Genomic DNA, 17,551 nt, shown 5'->3' on the forward strand with positions numbered 1-17,551 from the left:
TAAAGGAAATTTGAAGAAGTTGTTAAAAAAGAACTACTTTTATTATTGTCATTAGCCAAATAAAATGTTGATTTAATTTGAGTACAAAATAATTAAGATACATTGACGCTTGTTTGACTAACAACTGCTCATATCACTAGTGGAACCATAGCAACTTAAAGACCAATGACTAGAATGAAAAGTACATGTTGTAGAAGGTAAAACCTTACAAGGATTGACTTTATCCAACAAACTTTCACTAGAAAGAAAATTACATATTGCAAAATATAAATATCTAATTTGATCGAATTCATTAGAGGAACCACTATTAGAATAAAAAAAAACATGTAGTAGACATTATTTACATAAGTTTTTAAAAAAATAAATAATTTGACACAACATCTTTTTTATTAGATATTTTTAAACTTTTTTCTCGAACTTTTTTGTTGTTGAGTTTTACTCCTAGCTAGTAGAAAAAAATCGAGTTTTGGGTGCCTAAGCTTCATCTTGAGTCCTTTATTAGTAAGAAAATATCCCTTTAAATTATGGTTGTTGAAGTATATTAAAAAACTAAAATATAATTAACCAGTTAAAAAATTATAACCACATTTTGGTTAACCAATTTAATAAAACAATTTTAAAAACCATATCAATATTTTTTTAAATTGGTTAACCAAAACCAAATTTAAAAAACTGATTTTTAATCGGTTAACCAAAACCAAAACAAAATTAAAAAAAAATCCTAATTTCAAATTTTTTAGATTAAAAATTCAATTTAAAAAAATAGTTTTTTCTGGTAGAAAATCATTTTTTTTTTCAAAAACTAAATTTTCTATCCAAAAACGAGTTATTTTTTCAAAATCGATTTTTATTTTTATAATCGGTTAAAAATAGGTTTCTAAATTTTCTAGCCAGTTAATAATCAGTTTCATAATATAAAACCAATTTGGTTAATTAACCATGATTAAATTTTTGTAACCATAATACAGGTTTGGTTTTTGGATTAACCAAATCATGTACAGCCCTACTTGTCGGCCTCAAGAGGCTTTATTTTTCATTGTAGACCTTGATGTCGACATGCATCTATTCAACATAAAGACTATCATCATCCCCAATGATTTCAGTCTCCCCTTCTTCATTCCAAAGTAGAAGACTTTGATGCACAATCGAAGCTATAGCTCCTACTCTAGGAATCCAATCTCGGCCAAGCAAAGAATTGTAGCTTGCTCTAGGGGAAACCACCACAAACATTGTCTTCTTGACAGATGAACCCACTTTAACCATCAATGTGACCAACCTTTTTGTTGGCATTGAAACTCCGGCTATAATCTGACACTGCTATATTAGTTGGATGGAAGTTATCGACATATTTACCAACCTTTATTAGCACTCTCTCCGAAAGGAGGTTAATAGTAGCACTTCCATTGACAACTACCCTATTTAGCATAGTACCATTCATGGTAGCCTTAATATGGAGATATCAAATGTGACATTTGTTTTTTAGTGGATTTATTAAAACAACCCACATAATTGCCATCATAAATGAAAATAAAAGTGTTTTCATCCTCAAAATCAGCATCATAGTCTCCAGTGAGACTATTTTTTCTTGGCCCACATACTCTACAAGCAAGATCGAGACTATACCAATCATCTCTTCATCCCTTTCCTCAAAGTAATCTTCACCGAGATCGAGGTCAGTATCATCCTTGGTAATTGCCTTGGTCTCAAAAGTCTCAAGAACCTTACCCTTTGTTTCAAAGACAATGGGCTTCTCACTTTTGCTGGAAAATAGCCTAGTCACAACCTCTATTGGAAAAACCACTCTGTCCAAAATGGAAGGTTTTCCCCTTTTATCCCCAGTTGTCGAAGGCATTAAAAGGTGTACCTTTTGAAAATGTCGACCGCCCTAATTACCACCATTCCTTCCTCAAGGGTAACTATTTCGACCTCGACCACAATAGCCTTATTGGGCTTGTTATTGCTGGTACTCTTTGTATTTCCTACTCTAAACTCATGACAAGTGTTGATCCATTCGACCCCAATAGCTTGTGATCGACAAAATGCAGGAGAATAGTTCTCTTAATGGTTTTTGGAATATTGACCCTTAATTTGTTGAGTTAGATGCCTTTGTCGATTTTGCTCTTCTTTATGAGCTAACTCTTTTCTCATCGTCTCTGTTTCAAATATTGTTGCTGCTCCATCATCAAACACAGCATTGCACCATGGACAGAGTAAGACATTTCTATCCTTTAGCTTCTGGTAAATAAAAAAGTCCAGTAAATATTCTCCAGATATTATCTTCGAAACCTCCCAAAGAAGTGTCAAATTCAAAGGAAGTGAACCCAGTCATGTTGATTCCCAAAAATTAAAGTTCATCAAAACTTGCATTCACCTCGAAGGGATTAGTGTCAACCTTTATTTCTTTTTTACTCTCGTCGAACTTTAACCTTTCTTTCACGATGGCTTCTTGAATGTAATGCTTGAAATAGACATAATTGTTAGTTGAATGACTAGATGCTTGATGAAATCTGCAATAAGATTTCCCTTTAAGTTTTTTAATCGAAGGTAAAGTTTTGCCTTCAGGTAAAACCGATTGCTTATATTTTAAAAGCACATCAAATATTTGTTTTAAGTTTATAATATCAAAAAATTATTTTTACCACTATTATATTTAGAATCACTAACTTTATCAATAGTAGCAATTTTTTTAAGTGAAGTACAAATATAAGGTGGACCTTTTTTCAATTTCACAATATAGACTTCAATAGTTCATGTTCAGACTCATCACTAGATGATCACATTTTAACATATGAAACTTTTTCTTTTTGAGCAAACGACTTATAACTTCTATATTTTTTTTCTCTTTTTTCAGTTCTTCTTTCTCTTTTTTGAGTAACTATTTGCTTAAATCTTTCAGCTAATTGGGCTAAATTAAGAATATATAAATTCACCAGTTTTTGACACATATTAAATCCTAGATCCATAGTAGCCATTTTAACAATTTCGCTCTCAAGAATCGATACATAACATTGATTACAAGGATTTTTGAATCAAATCATGTAGTCATCAATTGATTCGTTGTTTTTTCTCTTCAAAGCAAAAAATCTATCAAAGTGGCCTTAAACTCTCCTATATAAAATTGAAGATGAAAAGCACTTTCTAATTGTGCCGACGTCAAAATCAAATTAGGTCTTAAATTCAAAAATCAAGTAAAAGCATTTTTTTTAGAGAAGAGTAAAAGAACTTCATTTCAAATACTTTTTTTTGCTAAATTCCTTAATTTGACCAAATATTGAGCAATATGCTCGATAGTAGATTCACCAGCTTCCCATGAAAATTATCACAATTTTGGAGCTTTTAATACCCTGCCATTTGCACCACATCAGGAAAAAATGAAATAAAATATGGTTAATTAATGAATCCCATATTTATAATTATCCTGTTGAAGACATTTTAGATGACCAAGTCATCTGATATTTATCACCACGATGATGACCTCTTATCCTATTCAAAATGTTGTCAGCATTCTAGCCACATCGAACCATATGAGGTAGGACATCGTCTTCTAGGGGGTTACCAATTGGGATATCTTCATTGTTAGCCATATTATCATAGGTTATCTCTAAAATATTTGGATTACCGTTCTTTTTGTCATAATCAACAATCCTGGCAATTCTTTCAACTTGTCTGGCTAACTGATCATACTTAATATTAGTGTCAGCCATAATAGGGTTCAGGTTAGTAGTCATTTGTTGGGTTAACAAATTGACTAAATCATTATGACTTTCTTCCATCTGTTGTCAAAAAATAGACATCGACCTTGTTATGTTCAATAAAGATCCAACTAAAATATTTCGACTCATATCATGATAAATTGGCAGTTGGTTATTCATTATAACTGACACATTCTAAAACCTCATTGGAGGTACAAATCCATCACCGACTAAAGGCATCATGGTAATAGGTGGTGTATAACTGATGAGCGGATAATTTATACGCTTTTTGGCATTATTTTTAGTATGTTTTTAGTAGGATCTAGTTACTTTTAGGGATGTTTTTATTAGTTTTTATGTTAAATTCACATTTCTAGACTTTACTATGAGTTTGTGTGTTTTTCTGTGATTTCAGGTATTTTCTGGCTGAAATTGAGGGACTTAAGCAAAAATCAGATTCAGAGGTTGAAGAAGGACTGCTGATGCTGTTGGATTCTGACCTCTCTGCACTCAAAGTGGATTTTCTGGAGCTACAGAACTCCAAATGGTGCGCTCTCAACGGCTTTAGAAAGTAGACATCCAGGGCTTTCCAGAAATATATAATAATCCATACTTTGCTCGAGTTTAGATGACGCAAAAGGGCGTTGAACGCCAGTTCTACACTGCAGTCTGGAGTTAAACGCCAGAAACACGTCACGAACCAGAGTTGAACGCCAAAAACACGTTACAACTTGGCGTTCAACTCCAAAAGAAGCCTTTTCACGTGTAAACTTCAAGCTCAGCCCAAGCACACACCAAGTGGGCCCCGGAAGTGGATTTATGCATCAATTACTTACTTCTGTAAACCCTAGTAACTAGTTTAGTATAAATAGGATTTTTTACTATTGTATTAGACATCTTATGATCTTGAGTTTCATATTTTGATCTATTGATCACGTTGGGGGCTGGCCATTCGGCCATGCCTGGACCTTCATTACTTATATATTTTCAACGGTAGAGTTTCTGCACACCATAGATTAAGGTGTGGAGCTCTGCTGTTCCTCATGAATTAATACAAAGTACTATTGTTTTTCTATTCAATTCAACTTATTCCGCTTCTAAGATATCCATTCACACTTCAACATGAATGTGGTGATCGTGATAGTCATCATCATTCCCTATGAACATGTGCCTGACAACCACTTCCGTTCTACCTTAGATTGAATGAGTATCTCTTGGATTCCTTAATCAGAATCTTCGTGGTATAAGTTAGAACCCATGGATGGCCATTCCTGAGATCCAGAAAGTCTAAACCTTGTCTGTGGTATTCCGAGTAGGATTTGGGAAGGGATGGCTGTGACGAGCTTCAAACTCGCGAGTGCTGGGCGTAGTGACAGATGCAAAAGGATCAATGGATCCTATTCCAGTATGATCGAGAACCGATAGATGATTAGCCATGCAGTGACAGTGCATTGGACCATTTTCACTGAGAGGACAGGATGTAGCCATTGACAACGGTGATGCCTAACATACAGCTTGCCATGGAAAGGAGTAGGATTGATTAGATGAAGACAGCAGGAAAGTAGAGGTTCAGAGGGACGAAAGCATCTCTATACGCTTATCTGAAATTCTCACCAATGAATTACATAAGTATTTCTATCTTTATTTTCTATTTATTTACTATTATTATTCGAAAACTCCATAACAATTTGATATCCACCTGACTGAGATTTACAAGATGACCATAGCTTGCTTTATACCGACAATCTCCGTGGGATCGACCCTTACTCACGTAAGATTTTATTACTTGGACAACCCAGTGCACTTGCTGGTTAGTTGTATCGAAGTTGTGGCAAATTATTAATTAAGATTAGAGCACCAAGTTTTTGGAGCCATTACCAGGGATCACAATTTCGTGCACCAAGTTTTTGGCACCGTTGCCGGGGATTGTTCGAGTTTCTGGCAAGCTTTGGTCCGGTAACATCAGTGCCAAGTTGGTCCGGCAACAACACCAAGTTTTTGGCGTCGTTGCCGGGGATTGTTCGAGTTTGGACAACTGACGGTTCATCTTGTTGCTCAGATTAGGTAATTTTCTTTTTGTTTTATTTCCAAAAATTTTTCAAAAATCTTTCAAAAATTTCTCATCTGTTTTCGAAAATTATTCTAAATTTTTAAGAATAAATTCTAGTGTTTCGTGAAGCATGTTGAAGCCTGGCTGGCTGTAAAGCCATATCTAATTCTTTTGGACTGTGGCTTCCAACCATCAGCATAGAGGCAAGTTAATTGGAATATCAGCTGTCGTATGACTGATTTATATCCTAAAGCTGGCTGGCTATTAAGCCATGTCTAACCCTTGGATTGGAGCTTTAGGCTAACATTGAAAGATTCCTGGAATTCTTATTAAAAATTTTTGAATTTCTTATTTTCTTTTTCCTATATGTTTTTCGAAAAAAATATACAAAAATCCAAAAAAATTAATAAAATCATAAAATCAAAAATATTTTTTTGTTTCTTGTTTGAGTCTAGAGTCAATTTCTAAGTTTGGTGTCAATTGCATTTTTTCTAAAAATTTATACATTTTTCGAAAAAATTCATGCATTCATAGTGTTCTTCATGATCTTCAAGTTGTTCTTGGTAAGTCTTCTTGTTTGATCTTGATGTTTTCTTATTTTGTGTCTTTTGTTGTTTTTCATGTGCATTTTTGCATTCATGGTATCTAAGCATTAAAAATTTCTAAGTTTGGTGTCTTGCATGTTTTCTTTGCATAGAAAAATTTTCAAAAATATGTTCTTGATGTTCATCATGATCTTCAAAGTGTTCTTGGTGTTCATCTTGACATTCATAGTGTTCTTGCATGCATCACATGTTTTGATTCATAATTTTCATGTTGTGAGTCTTTTTCATGTTTTTCTCTTTCATCATTAAAAATTCAAAAATCAAAAAATAAAAAAAAATATCTTTCCCTTTTTCACTTATAAATTTTCGAAAATTTGAGTTAACTTTTTTCAAAACTTTTTAAAATTTAGTTATTTCTTATGAGTCAAATCAAATTTTCAATTTAAAAATCTTATCTTTTTCAAAATCTTTTTAAAAAATCAAATCTTTTTCATTTTTCTTATTTATTTTCGAAAATTTTAAAAATATTTTTTCAAAAATCTTTTTCTTAATTTTATATCATATTTTCGAAAATATCATCAACAATTAATGTTTTGATTCAAAAATTTCAAGTTTGTTACTTGTTAAGAAAGATTCAAACTTTAAGTTCTAGAATCATATCTTGTGATTTCTTGTGAATCAAGTCATTAATTGTGATTTTAAAAATCAAATCTTTTTCAAAACTAATTTCAATCATATCTTTTCAAAAATATCTTTTTATCTTATTTTTTTCAAAATCATATCTTTTTAATCATACGTTTTCATATCATATCTTTTTCAAATATCTTTTCTAACTTCTTATCTTCTTATCTTTTCAAAATTGATTTTCAAATCTTTCTCAACTAACTTATTGACTTTTTATTTGTTTCTTATCTTTTTCAAAACTACCTAACTAACTATCCCTCTCTAATTTTCGAAAATACCTTCCTCTTTTTCAAAAATTCTTTTTAATTAATTGTTTTAAATTTTAATTTTAATTTTATTTCCCTTTAATTTTCAAAAATCATCAACTCCTTTTCAAAAATTATTTTCGAAAACTTCTCTCTCTCATCTCCTTCTATTTATTTATTCATCTACTAACACTTCTCTTCACCCAAAAATTCGAACTCCTTCCTCTTCTCTGAGTTCGAATTATTCTCTTCTACATTCTTATTCTTCTTTTCTTCTACTCACACAAGGGAACCTTTATACTGTGGTAAAGAGGATCCCCGGTATCTTTAGTCCTCTTCTTTTTCACATGAGCAGGAGCAAGGACAAGAACATTCTTGTTGAAGCAGACCCTGAACCTGAAAGGACTCTGAAAAGGAAACTAAGAGAAGCTAAAATACAACAATCCAGAGACAACCTTACAGGAATTTTCGAACAAGAAGAGGAGATGGCAGCCGAAAATAATAATAATGCAAGGAGGATGCTTGGTGACTTTACTGCACCTAATTCCAATTTACATGGAAGAAGCATCTCCATTCCTGCCATTGGAGCAAACAATTTTGAGCTGAAACCTCAATTAGTTTCTCTGATGCAGCAGAACTGCAAGTTTCATGGACTTCCATCTGAAGATCCTTTTCAGTTCTTGACTGAATTCTTGCAGATATGTGATACTGTTAAGACTAATAGAGTAGATCCTGAAGTCTACAGGCTCATGCTTTTCCCTTTTGCTGTAAGAGACAGAGCTAGAGTATGGTTGGACTCTCAACCTAAGGATAGCCTGAACTCTTGGGATAAGCTGGTCACGGCTTTCTTAGCCAAGTTCTTCCCTCCTCAAAAGCTTAGTAAGCTTAGAGTGGATGTTCAAACCTTCAGACAGAAAGAAGGTGAATCCCTCTATGAAGCTTGGGAGAGGTACAAGTAACTGACCAAAAAGTGTCCTTCTGACATGCTTTCAGAATGGACCATCCTGGATATATTCTATGATGGTCTGTCTAAATTAGCTAAGATATCATTGGATACTTCTGCAGGTGGATCCATTCACCTAAAGAAAACGCCTGCAGAAGCTCAAGAACTTATTGACATGGTTGCTAACAACGATTTTATGTACACTTCTGAGAGGAATCCTGTGAGTAATGGGACGCCTCAGAAGAAGGGAGTTCTTGAAATTGATACTCTGAATGCCATATTAGCTCAGAACAAAATATTGACTCAGCAAGTCAATATGATTTCTCAGAGTCTGAATGGAATGCAAGTTGCATCCAACAGTACTCAAGAGGCATCTTCTAAGGAAGAAGCTTATGATTCTGAGAACCCTGCAATAGCAGAGGTGAATTACATGCGTGAACCTTATGGAAACACCTATAACCCCTCATGGAGAAATCACCCAAATTTCTCATGGAAGGATCAACAAAAGCCTCAACAAGGCTTTAATAATGGTGGAAGAAACAAGTTTAACAGTAGTAAACTTTTTCCATCATCCACTCAGCAACAGACAGAGAATTCTGAGCAGAATCCATCTAGCTTAGCAAATTTAGTCTCTGATCTATCCAAGGCCACTCTGAGTTTCATGAATGAAACAAGGTCATCCATTAGAAATTTGGAGGCACAAGTGGGTGATAAACCACTATTTTATGGTTTATATTGTGTTTAATTGTGTGGTTTTATCATGATCCTTACCCACTTATTCATTAAATTAGCATGAAATTATAATCCCTTCCTGAATTTATAACATGTTTGAAAACTGCTTCCTAGAGACTTTAATTATGTATTTTTAATTCCCCTTTATTCCATTCGATGCCGTGATCTGTGTGTTGAGTTTTTCAGAGTTCATAGGGCATGAATGAGTTGGAGATTGGAAAGGAAGCTAGCAAAAATGAAAGGAACACAAGAATTTGAGGAGATAACCAGCGAGAAGTGACGCAGTCGCATGGCTCACGCGACCGCGCGAAGGAGAGCGAATCGCAGTGACGCGGCCGTATGGCTCACGCGACCGCGCAGATTGGAAAAGCTCAAGCGACGCGGTAGCATGGACGACGCGAACGCGTGGCAAGGAAAAGCGCGAATGATGCGTCCGCATGGATGACGCGATCGCGTGACATGTGCGATCTGCATAATCTGCAGACTTCACTGGGGGTGATTTTGGACTTTATTTCGACCCAGTTTTTGGCCCAGAACAGGAGACTAGAGCCAGAGAATATGCAGAAACAAAAGACAGCATTCATTCTACACAGTTGACAGTTTTAGATCTAGTTTTTCCTCCTCTAGGTTTTTCTCTCTAGGTTTTTAGAAATTTAATTTTCAATTGATCTTAGCATTGGAACATTGAGAAGAGTTATTTTCCTCATCAAGACTTCGTCATTCTAGTTCGCTCTCTTAACTTGGTTTTATTCTTCCATGTTCTTTGCTTTGTTCAATTTTGTTATTTGAATATTTTCATGATTATTTCATACAAGGATTATTTCTTCCATTTTAATTTATTTTCCATTCCAATAATCATGTCTTCTTGTAATTCCCTTTTATGTGTTATGGATTTATTATTCACAATGAGTGAGTAGTTTCCCCACTTGATGGGGAGTTGATTGAAAGGAACTCTTGAGTTGGAAGGATTGAAAGAAAAATTGTAATTGGGTTAACTGTTGGATTGTTATCTAATCACTAACACCAATCCCTTTGAACTAAGTGGGTTGCAACTTGTGAATAGATCTAGCATTCCAACTTGTTTGACTTTCCTTTACCTAGTAAAGGATAACTAAACAGAACAACCATTAATTATAAATTAATCTTGAGATCATTCCATCAATAATAGAGATTCGAACTAATCAACTCCCAGTCAAGGCTTTTATTCATATTATTTGAATTTCTTAATTTAATTTTTCACCTACTTAGCTCAACTTCTTGGAACATCTGATTAATAAAATAGCACACTTTTTTGCAACTCATTGGGAGACGACCTGGGACTTAAACTCCCAGTAATTTTTAATTTAAACTCTCTGTGACATATTTCTAAATTGATAGGCAGACTTTCGGTGAGTTAAGAACTATACTTGCAACGTAACTATTTTAATAATTTTTAATTCACCAACTTCTGTGCCTCATCAATTTTTGGCGCCGTTGCTGGGGAGTTGCAATAGAGTGCTAAAGTTATTAATTAGAATTTATTTATTTGCATTTTATTTTATTTTGCTACTATGAGCTGCATGTTTCTTCCGTCAAATGACGCATTCACTTCCTGATCTGCGCTTGCTAATATTCGATCCTGAAATTGAAAGGACTATTTCACGAATAAGGCGAGAACAGCGTCGGTTAGTCCGCTCTGAGGGCGGATCTGAGAGTGAACTTGAGGAAAAAACCAACCCCCGTTCTACTGATTCGATTATTTTACGTGTAGAAGACATGGCAGCTAGGAGAGTTACCATCCAGGAAGAAGGAGCCCCTGATTTTACAATGCAACCGTTCCAAGCGCATCATCCAGCGGTAGCTACAGATTTTGAAATAAAGACCGCACTGCTAAATTTGATGCCCAAGTTTCATGGTCTACTTGCTCAAGAACCTATCAAGCACTTGAGAGATTTCCAGGCAGCCTGTTCTACTGTCAGGTGTGATGGTACTGATGAAACTTCAATTTTGCTTAAAGCTTTCCCGTTTTCTCTCGAGGGAAAAGCAAGAGAGTGGTACTACACTCAATCTCTGGCAAATGTATCCAACTGGGATACACTCAGAAAGGAGTTTTTGGAAAAATTCTTTTTCCATTTGAAGTTACTGATAAACTGAGGAAGGATATTTCCACAATTGTTTAGGATGACAATGAAACTCTCTTTGAATACTGGGAGCACTTCAATAATCTTCTGGAAGCATGCCCCCACCACAGGATTGACAAGATAGTGTTACTTAGCTATATCACACAGGGCATGAGGCCCCAAGATAAGACCACATTGGAAAGTGCTAGCAATGGGTCTATGAAGAAGTACAAGACCACTGATGAGGTGGTGCACGAAATTGTGATGTCCAGGCTCAAACAATCCCCGGCAACGTGAGCAACTTGGTGCTCTGATCTCAATACATAATTGTCACAACTTCGATACAACTAACCAGCAAGTGCACTGGGTCGTCCAAGTAATACCTTACGTGAGTAAGGGTCGAATCCCACGGAGATTGTTGGTATGAAGCAAGCTATGGTCACCTTGTAAATCTCAGTCAGGCGGATATAAAATAATCATGGAGTTTTCGAATAATAAATAGTAGAATAGGGATAGAGATACTTATGTAAATCATTGGTAGGAATTTCAGATAAGCGAATGGAGATGCTTTCGTTCCTCTGAACCTCTGCTTTCCTGCTATCTTCATCCAATCAGTCTTACTCCTTTCCATGGCTGGCTGTATGCAAGGGCATCACCGTTGTCAGTGGCTACATCCCCTCCTCTCAGTGAATAATATGCTCACGCACCCTGTCACGGCACGGCTATTCATCTGTCGGTTCTCGATCATGCTGGAATAGGATTCACCCTCCTTTTGCGTCTGTCACTAACGCCCAGCACTCGCGAGTTTGAAGCTCGTCACAGTCATTCAATCATTGAATCCTACTCAGAATACCACAGACAAGGTTTAGACCTTCCGGATTCTCTTGAATGCCGCCATCATTCTAGCTTACGCCACGAAGATTCTGGTTAGGAGATCTAAGAGATACTCATTCTAGCTTAATTCATGTAGAACAGAAGTGTTTGTCAGGCACGCGTTCATAAGGGAGAAGGATGATGAGCGTCACACAAAATCATCACCTTCATCACGTTCTTGGGTGCGAATGGATATCTTAGAAGCGAAATAAGAAGAATTGAATAGAAAACAGTAGTACTTTGCATTAATCTTTGAGGAACAGCAGAGCTCCACACCTTAATCTATGGAGTGTAAAAACTCTACCGTATGAAAATACATAAGTGAAGGTTCAGGCATGGCCGAGATGGCCAGCCCCCAAAACGTGATCAAAGGATCATAAGGTAATCCAAAGATGCCTAATACAATAGTAAGAGGTCCTATTTATAATAAACTAGCTACTAGGGTTTACATGAGTAAGTATTTGATGTATAAATCCACTTCCGGGGCCCACTTGGTGTGTGTTTGGGCTGAGCTTAAGTGTTGCACGTGCAGAGGCCATTTGTGGAGTTGAACGCCAGTTTTTGTGCCAGTTTGGGCGTTCAACTCTGGTTTTGGATCCTTTTCTGGCGCTGGACGCCAGATTTGGGTAGAAAGCTGGCGTTGAACGCCAGTTTACGTCGTCAATTCTTGGCCAAAGTATGGACTATTATATATTGCTGGAAAGCCCCGGATGTCTACTTTCCAACGCAATTGGAAGCGCGCCATTTCGAGTTCTGTAGCTCCAGAAAATCCACTTTGAGTGCAGGGAGGTCAGAATCCAACAGCATCAGCAGTCCTTTTTCAACCTCTGAATCTGATTTCTGCTCAAGTCCCTCAATTTCAGCCAGAAAATACCTGAAATCACAGAAAAACACACAAACTCATATTAAAGTCCAGAAATGTGAATTTAACACAAAATCTATTAAAAACATCCCTAAAAGTAACTAGATTCTACTAAAAATATACTAAAAACAATGCCAAAAAGCGTATAAATTATCCGCTCATCACAACACCAAACTTAAATTGTTGCTTGTCCCCAAGCAACTGAAAATCAAAATAGGATAAAAAGAATAGAATATACTATAAATTCTAAATTATCAATAAAACATAGCTGCAATCATATGAGCGGGACTTATAGCTTTTTGCCTATTGAATTGTTTTGGCATCTCACTTTATCCATTGAAGTTTAGAATGATTGGCATCTATAGGAACTTCAGATTTCGAATAGTGTTATTGACTCTCCTAGTTCAGTATGATGATTTTTGAACACAGCTTCTTTATGAGTCTTGGCCGTGGCCCTAAGCACTTTGTTTTCCAGTATTACCACCGGATACATAAATGCCACAGATACATAATTGGGTGAACCTTTTCAGATTGTGACTCAGCTTTGCTAAAGTCCCCAATTAGAGGTGTCCAGGGTTCTTAAGCACACTCTTTTTTTTGCTTTGGACCTTGACTTTAACTGCTCAGTCTCAAGTTTTCACTTGACACCTACACGCCACAAGCACATGGTTAGGGACAGCTTGGTTTAGCCGCTTAGACCAGGATTTTATTCCTTTAGGTCCTCCTATCCACTGATGCTCAAAGCCTTGGGATCCTTTTTATTTGCCCTTGCCTTTTGGTTTTAAGGGTTATTGGCTTTTTGCTCTTGCCTCTTGGTTTTAAGAGCTTTTGGCTTTTTCTGCTTGCTTTTTCTTTTTCTTTCTATTTTTTTTTTCGCCTAAATTTTTTTTTTCTTTTTTTTTTCTGCAAGCTTTGTTTTTTTTTGCTGCTTTTTCTTGCTTCAAGAATCATTTTTATGATTTTTCAGATTATCAAATAACATGTCTCCTAGTCATCATTCTTTCAAGAGCCAACATATTTAACATTCTTAAACAACAACTTCAAAAGACATATGCACTGTTCAAGCATACATTCAGAAAACAAGAAGCATTGTCACCACATCAATATAATTAAGCTAAGTTCAAGGATAAATTCGAAACTCATGTACTTCTTGTTCTTTTGAATTAAAACATTTTTCATTTAAGAGAGGTGATGGATTCATAGGACATTCATAGCTTTAAGACATAGTTATTACTACTAATGATCATGTAATGAAGACACAAACATAGATAAGCACATAACATAGAAAACGAAAAACAGAAGAAATAAGAACAAGGAATGAATCCACCTTAGTGATGTCCTTGAGCTCTTCTATGTCTCTTCCTTGTCTTTGCTGCTCCTCCTTCATTGCTTTTAGATCTTCTCTGATTTCATGAAGGATGATGGAGTGCTCTTGATGTTCCACCCTTAGTTGCTTCCAATAATTGTGTGGAAGAAAATGTATCCCCTGAGGTATCTCAGGGATCTCTTGATTTGCAGTCAAATGTTCTACCACTGAGCTATAGACCCTTGATGGAAGCTTTTGTCTTTCCTTTCCTCTTTCTAGAGGTTTCTCTGGCCTTAGGTGCCATCAATGGTTATGGAAAAAACAAAAAAGCTATGCTTTTTACCACACCAAACTTAGAATGTTGCTCGTCCTCGAGCAAAAGAAGAAAGAATAGAAGAATAAGAAGAAGATATGGAGGAGATGGAGGGAGATGTGTATTCGTCTATATGGGTGGGATTGGGTGGGAAAGAGATGTTGAATTTTGAAGGAAAGTGGGTGTTTGGATGTGAGTGGTAAAGGGTTAATTAGGGAAGAGTGTTTATTGGGAATAGAGGATGATTGAGAAGAGAGAAGAGAGTGAGTGGAGGTGGGTGGGGATCCTGTGGGGTCCACAGATCCTGAGGTGATCCTGTGAGGTCCACAGATCTTGAGGTGTCAAGGCATTTACATCCCTGCACCAATTTAGGCATGTAAAATGCCCTTGCACACAACTCTGGGCGTTCAGCGCCAGGTTGGTGCCCATTTTGGGCGTTCAACGCCCATTTGCTGCCATTTCTGGCGTTGAACGCCAGAACCATGCTTGTTCTGGGCGTTCAGCGCCAGAACTATGCTCTGTTCTGGCGTTTGAACGCCAGACAGATGCTCCTCCAGGGTGTGATTTTTCTTCTGCTGTTTTTGATTCCGTTTTTGAATTTTTTGTGTATTTTGTGACTCCACATGATCATGAACCTAAGAAAACATGAAAAACAATAAAAATAAGAATTAGATAAACATTGGGTTGCCTCCCAACAAGCGCTTCTTTAATGTCAATAGCTTGACAGTGGGCTCTCATGGAGCCTCACAGATGTGCAGAGCTTTGTTGAGACTCTCCAACACCAAACTTAGAGTTTGGATATGGAAGTTCAACACCAAACTTAGAGTTTGGTTGTGGCCTCCCAACACCAAACTTAGAGTTTGACTGTGGGGGCTCTGGTTGACTCTGCTTGGAGAGAAGCTTTTTCTGCTTCCTCTCCATGGTTGCAGAGGGAGATCCTTGAGTTTTGAATACAAGGGAGTTCTCATTCCATTGAAGGACTATTTCACCTCTGTCAACATCAATCACAGCTCTTGCTGTGGCCAGGAAAGGTCTTCCTAGGATGATGGATTCATCCTCTTTCTTTCCAGTATCCAGGACTATGAAATCAGTAGGTATGTAAAGGCCCTCAACCTTTACTAATACATCTTCTACTTGTCCATAAGCCTGTTTTCTTGAGCTGTCTGCCATCTCTAGTGAGATTTTAGCAGCTTGCACCCCATAGATTCCCAGTTTCTCTATTACAGAGAGGGGTATGAGGTTTATTCCTGAACCAAGGTCACACAGAGCCTTAAAGATCATGGTGCCTATGGTACAGGGTATTATGAACTTTTCAGGATCCTGTCTCTTCTGAGGCAATGTCAGTTGATCCAGATCACTTAGTTCATTGATGAACAAGGGAGGTTCAACTTCCCAAGCATCAATGCCAAACAATTTGGCATTCAGCTTCATGATTGCACCAAGAAACTTGGCAGTTTGCTCTTCAGTGACATCCTCATTCTCTTCAGAAGAGGAATACTCATCAGAGCTCATGAAGGGCATAAGGAGTTCAATGGGATCTCTATAGTCTCTAGATGAGCCTCAGAGTCCTTTGATTCCCCAGAGGGAAGCTCCTTATTGATCACTGGACGTCCCAGGAGGTCTTCCTCCTTGGGATTCATGTCCTCTCCTCTCCTTTCAGGTTCGGCCATGGCACTTATGTCAATGGCCTTGCACTCTCCTTTTGGGTTCTCTTCTGTATTGCTTGGGAGAGTACTAGGAGGGATTTCAGTGATCCTTTTACTCAGCTGGCCCACTTGTGCTTCCAGATTTCTAATGGAAGATCTTGTTTCATTCATGAAACTTACAGTGGCCTTGGATAGATCAGAGACTAGATTTGCTAAATTAGAAGCATTTTGTTCAGAGTTCTCTGTCTGTTGCTGAGTTGATGATGGAAAAGGCTTGCTATTGCTAAACCTGTTTCTTCCACCATTATTAAAGCCTTGTTGAGGCCTTTGATCCTTCCATGAGAAATTTGGATGATTTCTCCATGTTGAGTTATAGGTGTTTCCATAAGGTTCACCTAAGTAGTTCACCTCTGCTATTGCAGGGTTCTCAGGATCATAGGCTTCTTCTTCAGAAGATGCCTCTTGAGTACTGTTGGATGCAGCTTGCATTCCATGCAGACTCTGAGAAATCATATTGACTTGCTGAGTCAATATTTTGTTCTGAGCCAGTATGGCATTCAGAGTATCAACTTCAAGAACTCCCTTCTTCATAGGCGTCCCATTACTCACAGGATTCCTTTCAGAAGTGTACATGAACTGGTTATTAGCAACCATGTCAATGAGTTCTTGAGCTTCTGCAGGCGTTTTCTTTAGGTGAATGGATCCACCTGCAGAAGTGTCCAGTGACATCTTTGATAGCTCAGATAAACCATCATAGAATATATCCAGGATGGTCCATTTTGAAAGCATGTCAGAAGGACACTTTTTGGTCAACTGTTTGTATCTTTCCCAAGCTTCATAGAGGGATTCACCTTCTTTCTGTCTGAAGGTTTGAACATCAGCTCTAAGCTTGCTCAGCTTTTGAGGAGGAAAGTACTTGGCTAAGAAAGCCGTGACCAGCTTATCCCAAGAGTTTAGGCTGTCTTTGGGTTGAGAATCCAACCATAATCTAGCTCTGTCTCTTACAGCAAAGGGGAAAAGCATGAGCCTGTAGACTTCAGGATCTACTCCATTAGTCTTAACAGTATCACATATCTGCAAGAATTCAGTCAAGAACTGAAAAGGATCTTCAGATGGAAGTCCATGAAACTTGCAGTTCTGCTGCATCAGAGAAACTAATTGAGGTTTCAGCTCAAAGTTGTTTGCTCCAATGGCAGGAATGGAGATGCTTCTTCCATGTAAATTGGAATTAGGTGCAGTAAAGTCACCAAGCATCTTCCTTACATTATTATTATTTTCGGCTGCCATCTCCTCTGCCTGTTCGAAAATTTCTGAAAGGTTATCTCTGGATTGTTGTATTTTAGCTTCTCTTAATTTTCCCTTCAGAGTCCTTTCAGGTTCTGGATCTGCTTCCACAAGAATGTTCTTATCCTTGCTCCTGCTCATATGACAAAGAAGAAAGCACAGAAAAATAATAATAATAATGGAGATCCTTTATACCACAGTATAGGGATCCCTTTGTGAGTGGAAGAAAAGAGGGGGAGACAAAGAATGTGATGTAAAGGAAGAAACACAACTGTAC

At 37.0% G+C, this 17,551-nt stretch overlaps 2 non-coding genes across 2 annotated transcripts; one reads left to right on the plus strand and one right to left on the minus strand.

Moving 5' to 3' along the window:
* Nucleotides 1–8,097: 8,097 nt before the first annotated feature.
* LOC148581379 (small nucleolar RNA R71) lies at nt 8,098–8,205 on the minus strand. The gene has a single exon (XR_015895545.1). It is a non-coding gene; the product is annotated as a small nucleolar RNA R71 (small nucleolar RNA).
* An 8,568-nt stretch (nt 8,206–16,773) lies between these two features.
* LOC148581380 (small nucleolar RNA R71) lies at nt 16,774–16,881 on the plus strand. Its single transcript, XR_015895872.1, has one exon. It is a non-coding gene; the product is annotated as a small nucleolar RNA R71 (small nucleolar RNA).
* Nucleotides 16,882–17,551: the final 670 nt, after the last annotated feature.

Source organism: Arachis ipaensis, chromosome B10, assembly GCF_059453495.1.
Source record: "Arachis ipaensis isolate K30076 ecotype BB chromosome B10, ASM5945349v1, whole genome shotgun sequence".
Lineage (NCBI taxonomy): Eukaryota > Viridiplantae > Streptophyta > Magnoliopsida > Fabales > Fabaceae > Arachis > Arachis ipaensis.